This window comes from Globicephala melas, chromosome 17 (genome assembly GCF_963455315.2).
Source record: "Globicephala melas chromosome 17, mGloMel1.2, whole genome shotgun sequence".
NCBI lineage: Eukaryota > Metazoa > Chordata > Mammalia > Artiodactyla > Delphinidae > Globicephala > Globicephala melas.
The window spans coordinates 12,112,753-12,132,304 of NC_083330.1; the positions used below are offsets into that span (position 1 = coordinate 12,112,753).

Here is a 19,552-nt window from a genome sequence, read left to right on the forward strand (position 1 = left end):
TCTGGGAATTAGAGTTTTCTAGCCTCTCTCCTGGCCATCAAGTGCTAGGATCCTGGGTCCATAAAGAACTACAAATACCGTGAGGCCAAGAGGTTCGGCGCCTGCGGAGAGGAGGAAGAGGAAGGCACTCGAAATGGGGGCAGAAAGGCGGAGAGTCGCTCACTTTGCCTGCCGGGAGTTGTAGTTTTAACTGTATGCCTTCTGTCGTCTTCCCCACTCTGGGGCCCAAGCAAAATGAGTATGAGAGACCACATTTCCTAGGATGCCCTGCGGTGCGACCAGACTTACTTCCCCCTTAGGCGGAGGGAAGAATATAGGGAAGCTTGGTTAATATCAGAGTTAAAGGGAATGGTTGTCGGAGGCAGAGGTTCTGAAGTTCACGACTCCTAGAAGGGGAGGGGAATGAAAGGCTCTCAGTGAAGAAGGTACAGTAAATAAATGTCCAGCGACATGGCGGGATGGGAAGTTGAATGAAATGGTCTAATCTAGGCTGGAGGTCATAAGAGAAAAAGGGGGAGAATAGTGAATTGATTCTCAGAGTATTTTTTTAAGTTTTTTCTTTTTTTTTCTTCTGTCACACTCCTCTCTTCTCATTCCCACCGCTATTACAAGCCGCCGAGGCTCCTGAGCCCCCTTTCTGCCTTTCCTACCCCCCTACTGGTAGTCATTGAGGCGCCATTTGTTTCGTCGTTCCATGTACGTCTTTGCAGTTTACAGTACAAATAACAATACCTTGGATGTGTACAGAATTTAAATATATATTCAGAGCCTTTTAAGTAGATATAATATTGTTTGATCCTTACAATCCTACCCTCAGAGAGTAATAACAGCTATCATTTATTGCGTTCTTGATATATGCCTGTCACAGCATTTACATACACGATATCATTTGATCTTCATAATGTAATAATAACCTTGCTAGGAAACACACGTCCAGAAAGGAAATGACTTGCTCAAGTTCACAGGCTTTTGGACCTAGATCTGTACCCGTTTTACAGACAGGGACATAGGCAGGAAATGTTAGGACAGTATTATATAAAATAGTAACTAATTTCTGGTTACTCTTGCTTTATAGTTTACAAAACATGATCACATATATCATCTCATCCTCACAACTGTAATATCTTTACCAGGTATTGTTGGCTCCATTTACAGTTATGGAAACAAACTAGAAGTAATTAAGTTATTTGTCCAAGGTCAAATCACCAGGATCTCTCAGACACAGAGTGCTTTTTTTTTTTTTTAAGAAGATGTTGGGGGTAGGAGTTTATTAATTAATTAATTTATTTTTGCTGTGTTGGGTCTTCGTTTCTGTGCGAGGGCTTTCTCTAGTTGTGGCAAGCGGGAGCCACTACTTCATCGCAGCGCGCGGGCCTCTCACTGTCGCGGCTTCTCTTGTTGCGGAGCACCTGCTCCAGACGCGCAGGCTCAGTAGTTGTGGCTCACGGGCCTAGTTGCTCCGGGGCATGTGGGATCCTCCCAGACCAGGGCTCGAACCCTTGTCCCCTGCATTAGCAGGCAGATTTTCAACCACTGTGCCACCAGGGAAGCCTCGGCCACCAGGGCAGCCCCGGAGTGCTTTTTATACTACCTCCTACAAGAGAAAAAAGGAGCTGTTAAGCACAGACCTTTTGTTAGGCCTCAGGATCTCCCCGTAGTGACTCAAGGGGCTGTAAGGATGTTTACCGTTAAGGAGGCCACAGAACTTTATTTTATTTCTTGTGTGCTAGGCAACTGCCTCTTCACGCAAAACACATTCATATGTTAATTGAAAGCTAGTATTATTTTAATATTGTACAGTCAGCTCCTTTCACTTATAATTCTGGAAACTCTTGCTTTCTGAAACCTTAGATAAGTGAACTGCCTCAAAATTTCTGAAACATTTGGCACAAAATAGATACATCAGTGCAGTCCATGAGGCCATTCCAGTTTTCTGTAGCTGCCAAGTCTACTGTTTACTTTGTTAAGTTTTTTGAGTAAATAGAATTTGATACTTTGAAATGAATCGTCTGTAGACTAGACATTCCTAAAAGGTATTAGTACTGCCTTTCACCTAATTATTGTCTACAATTTTCTTCTAAAGCAATATGTTTCAAAGAGAAATCCTTTATTTTTTTTAAAGGTTTATTTTTCTTTCCCTGCAAGCACCACACTTGCTATTCACACACCAGTCATCACATGAATAATAACAACAACAACATTTACATAATGTGAACCAGCAAGTTAAGTTTTTTGGCCGCGCAGTGGGGCATGCGGGATCCTCGTTCCCCGACCGGGGATCAAACCCACACCCTCTGCAGTGGAAGAGTGCAGTCCCAGCCACTGGACCACCACAGAAGTCCCGGGAAATCCTTTAAATGTTAATTATTTTCTTGCCCAATTCTACCTGGCCCCTGCAAAAATAATGTTACCTCTGTACAAGATAGGTAATGTTATTTATCTTGAAGGGAATAATTTTCAATAAAGTTTTCTTAAAGAATTAATTCATGCAGGAAATTTTATTTATTTCTATTCTGACAGTAGTTTGGTGGTAAACTACACAAGTGGTCTTGGAACTGATTTTTAATTCTTTATAAGTTGAGAAATTAGATATGCCCTTTAAGTGGAAATTATTTTCTACTGTGACTGAGAATTTAAACCTGCAGTGAAATTGTATTTTTCTCATGATGAAAGCCTCAGAGCACAGGAAAGATAACAGCAAGTGTGCAGTTCTAACACTGTCATGTACTTTCATGTCAATACCACCAAGCAAAATTTTCCTTATTGATGATACATGCGAACAGTGAAATCGATTTTTAAAATTGCGTCTGAATATTTCATTCTGAATTGTGCCTTCACAGAATAACTACTTCCTACCCTACTAAAGAAATGGGTAGCCTTTCCCTGGCTTCTCAAGCACAATCCATTTGACTGGTCCAGTGTTCCTTTACCCATATGGAACCTAGATTAGTTAGAAACATTCTTCCCAAACTAAATTTGATACCTAAACCCATTTGTTACTACAGTTGTCCTACTTTTAAGGATTATACTTTTGACGGAAAAATATAGAAATACCCTGGTACAAAGCATAGTTAATGGGGGGAGGTAGAGGAGGTAAGTTTTCAAACAGTTCTGAAAGTAGATCATTTAACCTGAAAGTCATTTATTTAATGAGTCTGTAGATACAAAGTTCAGAAGGTAAGAAAGCTAACATAAATAATATGTTAACCATATTATTATATGTTAAAATGATATTAACCAAATTCAATATGTGAAATTAATTCTTTACAGGCACTTAGGCCTGGGTACCTATAAAGTAAGAAAAAGAAAATTTTGTTAGGACAAAATATGACATTGTTTCTTATAAAACCATAGGAGTGCAGAAAGCCTCTAACCTGCTTATGTGAGATACACATGCTTCCTTCCTCTTCCCCAAATCCCATGATATTTATTGCCTAATAACCTTCTTTGTGGGATAAATAATAGCTCTTGTTCTTGCCTCACTATTCCAGGTGGGAAGAATGAGCTGGGCACCTAATGTTAGCTCTTCTGATACCTACACAGCATCACTTGTATCTGAATTGTCAAAATTAAGTTAAAACTGAAACCCGTTTTCTTCATAATTTCTAGTATGGCACTTCTGAACATCCTGTATTGCTTTTAACAAACGTGGTAACTGTGAAAAGCAAAAGGCCTCCACTTAACAGAGTAACCATCATCCTTTTTTCTCTTTTATGTTGGAAAAAGAAGGGAAGCATAACTTTGGGGATTGTTAGAAGCAAGCCACTTACTTTCTCATATGAAATGTACATCTCTACTGAGACTTGACTCTGTCACTCCAGATCCCTACCCCAGACAATCACAGGCTTTTGTTGAAGCTTGAGGTGGATGTGAGAGGGACTTAATTACTGAAGTAGGTATTATAGGAACTTAAAGGGATGCAGAAGGCCATCCCTGTCCCAAAGGAGCCTAGAGTCTAATAGAATAAATAGGCTAAACTAAGTTGTTCATAAGTATAAGTAGAATAAAGCATATAATCAAAACAATACAAGAAACTAAATACCACAAAAGCTATGAAAAATTTATTGAGGACTTATTATATGGCAGGTGTTTTAAGTATATTATCTTAATCTTTAAAACAATCCTGTGAGATAGGTAGTATTGTCCTTATTATACAGATGAGAAAATTTAACTCTGAGAGATTAACATTATTATCATTATTACCACCCTGCTAGCAAGTAGCAGAGCTGGGCTTCAAATCAAGGTTTTCTTCCATGTTCAGCACTCACTCTTGCCACTACATCATAGCTGCTTAGTGATTTGAGAGAGAATTAGCCAAGAAGTGAGTGTAAATGGTGGCCAGTAGCCAAACTTGGCTTAGGTGTGGTTTTGTTTGGCCAGCAGCAGTTTAACTTTTCAAAAAATTGTGAACATCTTTGGGCAGTGGCCAGCACTTCACTCTTTAAGGTCGTACACCAGGCCCCCTTGAGACAAATTACCTGCCTGGCTCCAGAAGGCATTTGCATTTTCTATTGCCAGGCAGTAACTGAGGATAGGAGCAATAGCTCTCAAAAGGCTCACGAAGAAGTTATGTCCAAGGGTGGAAAGAGGACACTGCGAACAAGAGTTGCAGAGTATTTGAGGAAGAATGATTGGCAGTATTTATCACTATATAAAGGTGAGAGAGGTCAACTACAGAGCTACACATCATGCCTTAGCACAGTAGTTCTCAAACTTTAGTGAGCATCAGAATCGAATATAAAGCTAAAACAGATTGCTGGGCTCCACTCCAGAATGAGTACATCTGGGGTGGACCTTGAGAATTTGCATTTCTAGCAAGTTGTCTGGTTCTGCTGATGCTACTGGTCCAAAGATCACACTTTGAAAATCACTGCTTACCAGGCTATAGGGCACTTTTGGGGAAGGGCTCAAAGCCAAGATTTTGTTTCTGTGTTTCTGTTGTTTTAAGTACAAAAAGAATTACTTGACGTAGAATGTCTATAAGTAAAAAAGAAGAAAATTAAAATAAGTCTGTTATCAATTAGAGGTTACAGTTGTTAACATTTTTGATGGACTGTTCAAGTTCTTTTTTCTAAAACAAAAAGTGGGGGGTGTAGTATCCTTTTTTAAGAAACCAAAATTGTATCATCCTCAGCCTCAGCCTTATCATAACAGCTGTTACCACTTACTGAGCATCTACTGTACACCAGGACCCTTACATATATTTACTTAATCCTTGTAATATCTTTATGAGCCAGGTACTATTCTTATCATTTTTATTTTACAGATAAGGAAACTGAGGTGCAGAGAAGTTAAGTAACTTACTCAATGTGTCATTGCTAATAAGTGACATAATTAAGATTAAAACCAAGTAGTCTGGCTCCAGAGTACATGTAACTATTATGCTATACTGACTCTTAGGCTATTCTGACCGTTATGCTATACTACTGCGCATACTGTTTTTAACCTGTATTCTTTTTTGTTTTTAATATTTTATTTATTTATTTGGCTGCACCGGGTCTTAGTTGTGACATGTGGGATCTAGTTCCCTGACCAGGGATTGAACTTGGGCCCCCTGCATTGGGGGTGCAGAGTCTTAGCCAGTGGACCACAAGGGAAGTCCTTAACCTGTATTCTTTAATCACATCATGAACAATCTTGATAACATTAAATATTCTTGTCCAACATTTAAAATGAAAACCTACTTTTAAAAAATATTTCAGGCGTTCAAGAGTGTACAGAAAAATAATATAAAAACCACTACTAGTTTTAACAAATGTTTCCATTTCAGCGTATTTGCTTTAGAATCCCCCCTTCCAACACACACACACACACACACACACACACACACACACACACACACACACACACACACACACACACAGATTTAGTAAGACTATGAATTTGAGGTTTAATTTTACTCAAAACAAGATTGTGCCTTATGAGTTATAAAGGCATGTCCTTAATAAAAATAGGACATCCTTGAAACTTAGTAATGGAGAAAGAATTTCTATGCAATGAACAACTCCATAGTTACTGTTGCCATCATCATACCATTCTCCTTAAACACCCTGGCCCAAGCATGGCTTTATTAATTACTTGGTGATAAAGGTAATAAACACAGATAGTAACATAAAGCTGGGTGTTGTGACGTGTATGGCTTACTCAGTTTTCAGACCGCTTGGCCTACCTCCGTGTGGTGAAGGTCACATTCCGCCAGGGTGACATCTCAGCATTGCCCAATAAAACTGTCTGCAGCGATGGAAAAGTCCCATGCCCGTCCCGTCCAATATGGCAGCCACTAGCCACGTGTGGCTATTAGGCCCTTGAAATATGGCTAGTGCAACTGAGGGACTGAATTGTTCATTTAATTTGATTTAAATTCAATTAAAGTAGCCACATTTGGCTAGTGGCTACCATATCAGGCAGCACAGATCTAGGTCCTTACAGCCCACATTAAAAATGAGTCCCTAGGGCTTCCCTGGTGGCGTAGTGGTTGAGAGTCCACCTGCTGATGCAGGGCACACGGGTTCATGCCCCGGTCCAGGAGGATCCCACATGCCGCGGAGCGGCTGGGCCCGTGAGCCATGGCCGCTGGGCCTGTGCGTCCAGAGCCTGTGCTTCGCAACGGGAGAAGCCACAACAGTGAGAGGCCCGCGTACCGCAAAAAGAAAAAAAAAATTAGTCCCCAATTCCAGTGAGTTCCTGGCTCTGGTGAGGATCAGGGGGTGAGCACTGTCTGCAAAAGGGAACAAGGGAACTTTTGAGGCTGATGGGAATATTCTTTATCTTGATTCTGGTGATGGTGACAGGGATATATACATTTGCCAAAACTCATCTGACCGTCCTCTTAAAATGAGCACATTTGTTGTATGTAAATTATACCTCAATAAACTTGATTTTAAAAGGAAAAAAAAATTTTTCAGAGACAGGAATTCCCCTTCTTTTCTATCTAAAGCATGCCTTCTGCAATCCATCCCATTTTTTTCCCTAACAACCACCAAAGTCATTACTACAAAATTATAGGACCCTGCGTGATCTGGCCCCTGGACCCCGTGTGGTCTGGACCCTGGACCCTGTGTGATCAGGCCCTTGGACCCCGTGTCGTCTGGCCCCTGGACCCCGCGTGATCTGGCCCCTGGCTGCTTCTCTGACATTATTTCCCTGACTTACGTTTCAGTCACACTAGCCACCTTATTGGTCCTCAGACCCTCCAAGTACATGCCTGTCTCAAGGCTTTTGCACTTGCTCTTCTTCTACTTGGAAAACCTTCCCGGAAAATATTCATTTAGGTATCTGCTCAGATGTCAGCTCCAACAAGATGCCATTCCTGCCAACCTCTCTAAAACAGCACTCCTGTCCTTTTCACTCTCCATTCCCTTATCCTCCTCACTTTCTTTACAGCACGAATCACTATCTGAAATTATATAATTACTTGTCTATTGTCCTCCTTCCCCATTAGACTGTAAGGCTGTTCATAAGGGCAGGCAGTTTGTTGATTGTTGGACTCCCTGTGCCAGGCACACAGTAGCCTCCATAAATACTGTTGAATGAATGAATGGCTATCGTCCATGGCAGTTTCTCAGCCTGAGATCCAAGCGTATGTTCATAGAAAATCCACAAATTCTCTACAAGATTAAAAAAAAAATTATCATTCTGATACTAATCTCAAGCAAGGTACTATTATTAATGATTTTCCAAATGAGCACCTTAAAACATAAACTTTTTAGTGCTGATTTCACATTGAGTTTAGGATTTTGTTTGGATCAGATGAAAGCCAAAGGACATCATGACACAATGTATGAATAAAGATTTCACTTCACACAGTAGCCTAGACATGCCAAACTCTAAAGAACCAGCACTTTAACTGTCAATGCCACATTCCAGTTAGAAGCGGAAATTGCACAAAACACACATACACATACATATATTCACAACAACTTAGTAGCTGTAAGTGAACTAGTAAAGCCACAGTGAGGAATTGGTTTTTGGTTCCCATCAATAATTAGATTAGATACTATTTAATTCAGATTTCAAGTACTCAAAAATAATAACCCCATCTTACAGTGAATAAGCTGCTTTACAGAGTTATCAATTGATCCTCAATTAAAATTGACATTCCAGGATTTTGTAGCACCAGAATTTTTATGAACATATGAGATCTGATTATCTTGAACTAGAAGCAAAAATCTTGGAAGTTATTAATACTTTGTGCAAACAGGTATCATTTGCACTGACATTATTAAACATACAGAGATACATTTAATGTAGATCAGAAGTTGAATCTTAATACTCACAAACCAAACATTTTACAATTTAAATTTACGTTAATTTTAAATGGCTGGACAAAATAACTACTGTCCTTGGAGCAGGAGAATTCTTATCACTGCGGTTATATTAGCATTGCTTTTTCTTTTTCTTTTCCCTCAATTTAGAACCTGAAGGGTAAAAGAAAGTTCAAGAATTTACTAAAAGAAACATTTGTATCTTCATTGCAGTAGCAATTTTGAGTTTTTGTAGAATAGCCTGACCCCTGTCTCTGAACCTTCTAGCTCTATGCCCTCAACACAGTCTCATTCATTCCTTCCATGAATATGACACAAAAAGTCAGAGCAAGAAGTACTTGACACATTTTTCATATGTATAGTTTCATAAGATATTTTAATAGGCAAGAGTAGAGCAAAAGTATAAGCCAGCATACTTTTTTAGCCCTGTGAATCATGTATGTAAATTCATAGTATTCCAAGATATAAATACATCGTAATGATGACATACAAGAAATTAAATCCAAGGCAGTCTGCAAGGGGGGGCGTTTTACATCAGTGGGCAGCAGTATACTGAAGAAATTATGTGTGTGTACTAAATTAAAGCATCGGCATTAGATGTCAGCAAATCACAACATAGGAGAGTGATAAATGGACAGTATATCCTTGACAAGGATGCCTCAGCCAGCATTTTCCCATTCGAAGATTAATTTTCATATAGCCTGGCATTTGCTAAGGTGTGCTCCACAAATTCTATGGATATTAATAGGTATCGTTGAGGGAAAGGTTCTACAGTCAAATAAGTTTAGGAAATGTTGAGTAAACTAAGTTTTCTTTTTCTGCCGTAGGACTTCTCAGAGCCTTTCTATCCTGATGACAACGTGACTCTTTCCAGAGAGCAGCAGTGACAGCTCTGGAATGTCTAGGGAGAGGAAGGGCTTAGTGACCAGAGTGCTGGCAGCACAAGGTCCTAGGTTACATTTGTTTTCTTTGCACACTGTTTTATTTATTTATTCTTTTTTTTTTGGTTTTACTTAGAGTATATATTTTGGGGTTGGTTTGGGCATGCTGATAGAGGTAATGACCTAAGGCACCCCTTGGCCTTACTATTGACAATGTAGCATTTCCACACTTCTTTGGCTACAGAACCATTCTGAATCTGTGTCAGAGGCACACACTTTAGGAAAAACCAACACAGGCAAATAGTGCCCCTCATTACGATCTACTTTTATGAGTGTGCTTGAAAAACAGTTTATTGTTTGCCCATATTTTCTGGTAGTATATGGAGGTTTTTTCCACTTAATGTTTTAATCCAGCTAATGTGTATTTTTGTATTTGATGTGAGGGAGAGATTCAACTTTTTAATTTATCTCTTTATTTTATATTGCAGAATACCAGTTGTCCCCAAACCTTGCATTAAATGTGTTTTTGGTTTTGTTTTCAGGTCCAGAACCCTTCAGATCGACTTACCAATAAGTTCAATATGTAAAACAGTTAAAATTTGGTTCAAATGCGGAAGGATGAGAGTTATTGCAACCTGGCAACACTCCCTACCCCCATTCTCACCCTCCCTACAGGGGAGGCTCCAGGGAGTACTTTGAAAACCATTGGAAAAATTCTCCTCATAAATGACTTGAAATGCCATGTCTGTAGTATGCTATGTTAAATTTTTTTACCCATTCCAATTATTTTTCTATTTTCCTGCCAATCTCATACTTTAAATTAATTTAGAGGCTAAGAGCTTTGTAATATAACAAAGGAAGAAATTAAAATGTCTAATAAGTAAAATAACAACATGTTATTTTGGGGGCCTGCATATTAGTGTATTTCTTTAAAATAATGTCTACTATTGGCAAGAGTTGACTAGATCACCTTCAACATAGAGATTCACTTGGGAAAACTATATATTGATCAATAATTTGATAATGTGTGTCACAAGTTTACAAGGTTGATATTCTTTGATCCATCAAATCACTTATAGGATTTAAGACTAAATAAATAACCGGAACTGTATAGGAAATTTTTCTATTGTTTCTATTATTGATAATATTGAAAATGATCCAAATGTTTAACAATGTGGGACTGGGTTAAATGAATCCTGGCACAGCCATTACTGTGATGTTGTAAAAAGGAAAATATTTTGAGTACTCGTGATGCATCTGGCACTGTACCAAGCACCTTAATTATTACTGTCTTACTTAAGCCTAACAGTATCCCGAGATGATAGGTATCATTATTCCCATTTATAGATGAGAAAACACAGAAGTTTGAACAGCTAGTAAAGTAGTGTTGCTGGAATTGAGTCCATGTTTGCTTGTAACCCTCATTCTTTTTTTTTTTAATAGTGTTTATTTTTACTTGTTGACAGTTTGCTTTATTTATGTATTTATTTATTTGGCTGTGTTGGGTCTTCGTTTCTGTGCGAGGGCTTTCTCTAGTTGTGGCAAGCGGGGGCCACTCTTCATCGCGGTGCGCGGGCCTCTCACTATCACGGCTTCTCTTGTTGCGGAGCACAGGCTCCAGACGCGCAGGCTCGGTAATTGTGGCTCACGGGCCTAGTTGCTCCACGGCATGTGGGATCCTCCCAGACCAGGGCTCGAACCCGTATCCCCTGCATTGGCAGGCAGATTCTTAACCACTGCGCCACCAGGGAAGCCTGAGTTAGATATTTTCTTATTCCCACTTTATACAGATGAGGAATCTAAAATTCAGGGAGGTTACATATTTCCATATGTAGAATGAATCATTAGAGGACAAGATAAATACTGAGAGCCGGCTGGCCGGGAGATAGCAAAATGCTGAGTACTGAGATAAGAAACAGACTTCAGTGTACCTCCCTTTAGGACCAAGGTGCAGTGTTGTCACTTTCAGGACTGGATGGGGGCCCGATCTGGTATCAGAAAACTGTGTGTTGGAAATCCAACTATTTTTATGCTTGTAGTTTCTGTAAATACTTCTTGTTTTGTTTTCCCTTAATGTGTACTAAAATTATTTCCAAATTATCGGTTTATCTCATTTGTACTTTGAGGGAGCAAAAAGGCAAAAGTGATCTTTGCTGGAGCTTTCAGAAAGAACCTTGTCAGTTAGACACCAGGTGTGCTGGGCTTCAAATGCCAAAAGCCCAAGAGGGCGAAGAAACGCAGGGAGAAAAAGCCTCTTCCCCAGAGGCTTCTGGAGTATTCTGCTCTAGCCTTGGAAGGTTTTGAACAATGCTCTTTGTCCTAGAGGATACCCTTTCACTTAGTCATCTATCCAGCATGACTCATCCCCAAGAGAGTTTGAATAAATGAAATCTTACAGTATTTATGTTTTTGTGACTTTTATAAACTTAGTGATGTAGAAAGAGCATGGACTTTGCAGTCGGACAGACCTGAGGTAAACTCCTGGTTTTGTCACTTAGTAGTTGTGCAATTTGGGGCTAGTTAATAACTTCTCTAGGCTTCCGCATCTATAAAATAGGAATAATGAAATCTACTTCACAGAATTGGTATGAAAATGAAATGAGCCAGCAAAAACGAAAGTGGACCCTGTAACCTCTGGCACACACAGGCACTCGTGCCTTTCCTTCCGCTGTTAGATTGTGGTTTTGGGGGCGAGCATTTGCCAAGTCTTGTATTTATTTTTATACTTTTCTACTATATAAAGTACAGTGCTTTGTTTACAGCAGCATCGTATAAATGCCAGCTGAACAACGTTGGCATACATGCACAGAAACTAAGTCATGGGTAGACGGATTTTAGGTGTGTTTTAATGTTTATTAATTTATTTATCCTGTCATAGAGAAAACCCGCCAACTGTAGATAAGTGGGATGCAGAGCCAGGGCCGAAGAGTCAGCTAGATCGTTCCCTGCACGGGGCCACCGGCTCCAGAGGAGAGTGGGGACCAACCTCTGGGCCCCTCTGCTTACAGAGTCCCCGAGAGCACTGTGTTTCATTGGCTCAAAGGCAGCCTTCTGTGGGTGAACGATGGCCTCCTCTCTTCTGACACAAGGGGTTCCTCCTATAAGCGATTTGCTGTGCTTGATTTAAATGTTTTCTTTTTATCTTTCAATTATGAACTTATGTAAGGAAGATAATGTGTCACTCATTTACCCATAAACTGAGATTGCTATAACTTTTTAAAAGTTTGACTTCCTTTCAGACGTTTAGAAAAACTGGAAGAATGTTACAAAGAATTCCCGTACACCCTTCACAGTTTTCCAGGTGTTAATATTGCACCACCTTTGCTTGTCCCCATCTCTCTATATTACATAGGCAGATTTTTTTTTTTTCTGAGCCATTTAAGGTAAATTTCCCTCCCTCCCTCTCTTTCCTTCCTTCCCTGCTTTTTCTCAAATAAAACGTGTAGGTAGAGCTAAACTCCCCCTCCTCAATCATCCCCTCCCTCCCCTCCCTGCCTTCCCTTGCCTTTGTCAGGGAACCTGCTGTCTTACATGTTTTTGTCCTTTTACTGCATAATGATTAGATCTGTAGATACTGACTTTTGGTCATTTGTTGAGACTTGTTTTGTAATCTAGTACTTGATCACTTTTACAAATGTTCCATATAACCTGGGAAAGAATGTATACTCTTTAATTCTTTAAATGAGCCAATAGCTATACACGGACTTACAACAGTGCCTGGCACATCATAAGCAACAGGAAGTGTTCAATTTTAAAAATAATCATATGGTTGTACAGTTATATATATAGTCCACTAGCTCATATTTGTTTTATTATTGAAGTATAGTTGATTTACAACATTATATTAGTTTCAGGTGTATATCATAGTGATTCAATATTTTTATAGATTATACTCCATTTAAAGTTATATTGGCTATATCCCCTGTGGTGTACACTATTTCCTTGTAGCTTATTTATACATAGTAGTTTGTACCTCTGAATCCCCTACCCCTATCTTGCCCCTCTAGCTCATATTTTTTAACTGTCTTATTCAAATTATATATGTATGAGCTTTCAATTTTTAGAGAAGTGTGTTAAAAGCTCCCTAGCAGTATAAAGCTGTGTATCTTTGCATGTATTCTACCAACTTTTGCTCCTTGACATGGAAGTGAGAGATTCTGGTCAGTTGTCTGGATCCCATCCCCCGATCCCTCCCATTAGTGAGGGCTGTGCTTCACTGCACAGCAGAGACCTAGGATGGAAGTTAGGGCACTGGCTGAGTGGAAACGGTGTCCCAGGGAAATGGAAGTTCATGAATTCAAACACAACTGGAATCACACTGGCATCAACATCTCCCCTGTGTAAGGTATTGCTATGCAGCCTACTCACCACTTGCTATACTCTGATATTTTTCCTCTTAAATTCCCCCTGGTCCCTCAACCCTAATTCCTCTGAAGTTTAAGTTAACCTTTTTCTTTTTTTTAATTATTTTGGCCGCGCCGTGTGGCATGTGGGTTCCCCAACCAGGGATCGAACCCACGCCCCTTGCATTGGACACGTGGAGTCTTAACTACCGGACCACCAGGGAAGTCCCTAAGTTAACTTTTTGGATAATATTCACCATATTCCCTTTTTCCAATATTCCAAAACTAAATTTCAAAATTGATAATGATACTTAACAGGACCGGAAGCTTAGTAAAAATGTTTCTTAGCTAATTCAACAAAAGTTGAATGTTGTTGGCTCCACAGTGGTAAACAGAATACACATGGAGAAGAGTGGGAAAAATAGACACAAAACTAATAAACCCTAATAAATTGTGAAAATTGCTAAAAGAGAAAAGAACCGTTTCCATAAGGGAGAAAACAATAGGTGGGGAGGATGTTCCAAGAGGAATGACGAGCTCTGGAATGGTCACAGGCCAGGACAGACCTTAGCCACTGGAGGGCGACAGAAGCCAGCGAAGTGGGAATATAGTGGGTGCAGATAAGTGGCCAAGAGGAGACAGGAGAGACCCACAGGGACTGGCTCATGCGGGCCTGCGTGAGCCTTGGGACAGCTTTGGATTTTACTCCAGGAATTGGAATCCACTGAAGGGCTTCAGCAGAGGGTGAGATGACTGTACTTATGGTTTTAATATAACTCCACCTAGTAAGTGGAGAACGAGTAGAGAAAGAAGGTCAGACGTGGAAGCAGGGCATTCTTTGCAACTTTGGCAAATGAAGGTTTGCCATTCAGGGCAACTTTGGCAAATGAAGGTTTTTGTGACCTCAGATTATTTTTCTCTCTTGTCAGAGAGTTTAAAAACCACAATGGCAAATAAAACAGACTTAAAGTAACTTCAGCTGTAAAGAATTGTTTATACAGGGACTTACCTGGTGGTCCAGTGGGTAAGACTGCGGTCCCAATGCAGGGGACCCGGGTTCGATCCTTAGTCGGCAAACTAGATCCCACATGCATGCCACAACTAAGACTCCGCATGCTGCGACTAAACATGCCACAGCGAAGATCCCAAGTGCTGCAACTAAGACCTGGTGCAGCTGAGATAAATAAATTTTAAAAAAATAAAAGAATTGCTTATACAGTTTGTAAATAACCATCTTCACAGGCCTGGAAGGTCTAGATTTATAACCATAACCCCACCCCCAATTTAAAGTGTGGGTATTTTGTAAAAGTTTTCTTTTTTTTTTTTAAAGAAGTGTGTGTGTCTGTGTGTGTATATGTACACATGTGTATATGGCCTTTTATTTCTGAGTATTTATTTATTTATTTATTTATTTATTTTTGACGGTGTTGGGTCTTCGTTGCTGCGCGCGGGCTTTCTCTAGTTGCAGTGAGCGGAGGCTACTCTTTGTTGTGGTGCACGGGCTCTAGGCGCGCGGGCTCAGGAGTGCAGCCTCAGTAGTTGTGGCGCACGGGCTTAGTTGCTCCGTGGCATGTGGGATCTTCCTGGACCAGGGCTCGAACCCATGTCCCCTGCATTGGCAGGTGGATTCTTAACCACTGCACCAGCAGGGAAGTCCTGTAAAAAGTTTTTATTTTGAAAATTTGAAACTTCTGTAAAAAGAGAAGAGTATAATAAATTCCCATTACCTTGGGAATTACTCAGTTACTTGATGAATATTGTTTGCTGACATTTACTTCATCTGTCACTTGTTTTTCTTCCTTTGCTGAAGTATTTAAAAGCAAATCCCAAGTATGTAATTTTGTCCCTTCATATATTAAGGCTCCAACTCTAAAATATAAACATTTTCTTCCATACCACAAAGCCATATTCACAAAACATAAAAATTTATTGCTAACATCTAATACCAATTCTATAACCAAATTTCTTTAATGTCTTTTTATAGTTGGTTTGTTCAAATCAGAATCTAAGATCCATGCCATCTTAGACCTTTTAAGTCTCTTTTAATACAAGTCACTGCTTTTTTTTTTTTAATTTATTTTTGGCTGTGTTGGGTCCCCTTTGCTGTGCACGGGCTCCCTCCAGCTGCGGTGACCACTCCTCGTCGCGGTGCACGGGCCCCTCACTGTCGTGGCCTCTCCCACTGCGGTGCACGGGCTCCAGGTGCGCAGGCCTCAGTAGTTGTGGCACGTGGGCTCAGCAGTTGTGGTGCACGGACTCAGCTGCTCCACAGCATGTGGGATCTTCCCCGGCCAGGGCTCCAACCCCTGTGCTCTGCACTAGCAGGCAAACTCCCAACCACTGCGCCACCAGGGAAGCCCTCCTTTTTTCCTTTAAAAAAATTTATGTCATTGACTTGTTGTAGAAACTGGATTAGTTGTCCTGTAAAATGTCTAAATATTTCATAATAAAAACTCTTAAGTTAAAAAAAAAAAGACAAACTGTGGAGTTTGAGCCTTTCAACTTCCAGTAAGTCAGCCCATCTCTCTGGAATGTTCTTTGAAGTGTCTGGCATACAGTCCGGTACAGTGAACCATAAACACACCATGCTTGGCAGGCATACACAGACTGTTAAACATGAGTGAATGTTTTAATTTTATCATTCAGCCTTCTCAGGTTCTTGACCTGTTTACTCGCTGTGATTTGTCTACTGTTCTTAAATAGAATCTGAAAATAGCACCATTTCTGAAGCATTTAAAAAAAATCAAGATAAAGCTTGTTAGCTAATCTCAGTCTTCTCTATTTCAGAAATTAGAAAATTAAAAATAGTTAAACTGGAGGTAGCTTCGTAAAAGCCAGATTTGGTTCCACTTTAAGGATGCACAGAAGAAGCAGTGACCAAACAATGCATGTTTTCTTCACCTCAGTGTCTGCCTTCACCTTTGATTTCTTTGCTATAATTAGCATCTGTTGCCAGTGAAGCTGAGAACTTATTACCTGCAGTAACCAGAATTAGATCACTGGTTCTTTTGGCTTGGTTGTTTCAACAGATTGTAGTGTATGAATATTATTGCAAATCTAAAAAGATTTTTTAATATCTGTCTCATGCTAATCATTTTGAATCTTTACTAGTTTGAAGATTCAAAGCAAAGGTATAATTCCAAATCAAACATTTGGGTAATTCTGGGTGTATCTTTTGGATCAGGCCCTAAACTAGGAGACATTTGACAGAGATACATATTAGTTATTTTAAGATGAAAGAGAGGGTTGGGAACCAGGATCCTTAAATCCTCAACCAACCAGCTACTGTGGCTTCAGCTGCCCTCTCTGGATCCCTGTAAGATGTAAGTGTGTAGAAGACCAGGCCAGACAGACACCAGCCATAGGTAAGGGCTGGAGCCTTGACATACTGTCTGGGATGAATTGGGTGGTCAGTGGATGATCTTTCCCGTGGTCCACTGATAATAAGTCACTCTTTTCTTTGTGTTCCTATAGCTCTTTGGATTTATCATACCCTTCCTTGTATTATAGCTATTGTGTACAACTATATACCCTCCACTAAAATGTAACTATCTTAAGAGTAGGGATCATATCTTATTTATCTTCCTAGACTTTCTTAATGTAGTAAGAACTCAATAAATGTTTATTTAATCGAATTGGCACTCGAATGGCCAGAAAATGTTGATGTCTCCTCATCATTCAGTCTTCAATTAGGAAAGATTTGTAGTCATTAAGCAGCAAAAGCAACTTAAACCAAAACAAACTACACTAACAACGAGATTAACACTGGCAGATAATATTCTAGGAGTTATAAAGGACAAGGAGCTGAACCGAGTGTTGGTTCATCCATTCATTTAGCAAACATTTATTGAGACCTTGATGTACGTCACACACTATGCTTGATGACCAGGATGGAAAGGTGAAAAGATACTGTCTCTGCACTCAGGGAGTTCACAGTTTCAGTTGTGTCTGATCCTGGAATAATTTTTAATAATAAAAGAATAATAGGATTTATAGGTCACCAGAAAAACAGAAAACAAAAAAAACTTGACCAGTACTCTTCAAAAGTGTCAATGTCCTGAGAAATTAGGAGAGACTAAGAATCTGTCACATATTGGAAAATAATAAGGAAACATGACAACACAGTATGGTATAAGAGATTGGATCCTGGAACAGAAAAAGGACATTTTACCAGTGACATATTTTAGAATTGCTGGAGCATAATGATACGTTTTATTATGTTTAAAAAATTCTCCCCAGAGACTTCCCTGGTGGTCCAGTGGATAAGAATCCGAGCTTCCACTGCAGAGGGCGCGGGTTCCATCCCTGGTCGGGGAACTAAGATCCTCCATGCCTCGCAGCTCCGCCAAAAAAATTAAAAAATAAATTCTCTCCAGACAGTGCACCCCCAAACTGCCTGCCTGCCTTCCTCCTGACTACACCATCCCGTCCCTCCCTGTATACAGGTAGGTTAAGAAGCCGTCTTGCTGGATTTGCATTTCTCTGATGAGTAGTGAAGTTAAACATATGCTTATTTGTTTATTGGCAATTTGTATTTCTCACTGAATTGCCTATTCATATCCTTGGCCTATTTTTCTTTTGGTTATTTTCTTTTTCTTATTGTTTAAAAGAACTCTTTATAGATTATGAATAATAACCCTTTGTTGCCCATTTTGCAAATATTCTCTCTGTGTGTCATTCATCTTTTAACTTTATGGTCTTTTTTGCTATATGGAAGTTATGTTGGTGTTTGTGGGAGGATATAAATGAATTTTCATTTCATTTAAAATTAAAATACTAGGAGCTAAGAATACATTTTAAAAACATATCAAAACTCCAGGCGGAAAATACACTGTGCTTTCCTGAAAAGGGAGCAATGTCCAGGATCAAAGCAAAGCATAGCAAAAGAATTCCGGGTGCCCTTCTCAGGCTCCCTGTACTTCCCTCCCAGCGCTCTTCTGCCACTCAGTACTATTGCTCTCCTAGGAATTCCTAGGGGAGAAGGATGTACATAAAGGCAGGGCTCTGCAAAAGTGTTTAATCTTTATGTAATTTAATCAGTCCATCATGGCTTCTAGGTTTTGTTTCAGGCCAAGGAATTTCTTTCCTACCCAAAGTTTATAAAGATATTATATATATCTTTATATATATATATATATATTTACAGTTTTATTGTTTTGTTTTTTACATTTAGATCTTTAAACCATCAGTAATTTATGGATAGCCAGTTATCCTTGTGCTGTTTGTATTGAATAATCCAGTCTTCTCCTACTGACTTGAAATGCCACCTTGAGCATGTATGAAACCCTCTAAGTATAAACCCATTATACTTATTATTTTCTGGACTCGGTTCCACTCCACTGTTCTAGTTATCTTTTCCTGATCCGTACCACACTATCCTATTTACCATGTTTTATAGTTCTTTTCAGTGTCTTGTGGGCCAAGTCTTATTTTGTTATAGTTGTTTTACAAAATTTTCTTGGCTATTTTCAAACATTTACTCTTTTAGATAAGCTCGAGAATCAACTTTTAAATTTAAAAAATTCCATTGGGAATTTGATAAAAATCATATTTAGTTTACAGATCAATATGGGGAGAATTGGCTTTAAAAAATATTGAGGCTTCTTATTCAGATATGACTCTCCACTTACAGAGATCTTTGTATGTCCTTCAATAAAACATTATAGTATTTTTAAACTGTTTTGAACATTTCTTGTTAATTTTATTTCTAGGTATTTTATAGTTGTGGTTATTATGAATGGGATATTTTTTAAAATTTATTTACTTATTTAGTTTTGGCCGCGTTGGGTCTTCGTTGCTGCGCTCGGGCTTTCTCTAGTTGCGTTGAGCGGGGGCTGCTCTTTGTTGCGGAGCACGAGCTCTAGGCGCGCGGGCTTCAGTAGTTGTGGCTCGCGGGCTCTAGAGCTCAGGCTCAGTAGTTGTGGCGCACGGGCTTAGTTGCTCCGCGGCATGTGGGATCTTCCCAGACCAAGGCTCGAACCCATGTCCTCCACATTGGCAGGCGGACTGCGCCACCAGGGAAGCCCTGGGATATTTTTCCATTACATTTTCGATCTGGTTCTTG

The 19,552-nt window shown here is 39.6% G+C and overlaps 1 protein-coding gene across 1 annotated transcript in view; it reads left to right on the forward strand.

The window, feature by feature from the left end:
- Positions 1-333: 333 nt before the first annotated feature.
- Positions 334-19,552, forward strand: part of SGK3 (serum/glucocorticoid regulated kinase family member 3) — a 149,168-nt gene continuing 129,949 nt past the window's right edge. The window contains exon 1 of the mRNA XM_060286988.2: positions 334-425. The gene's annotated coding sequence lies outside the window, so the exon portion shown is untranslated. The remainder of the gene's footprint in view (positions 426-19,552) is intronic.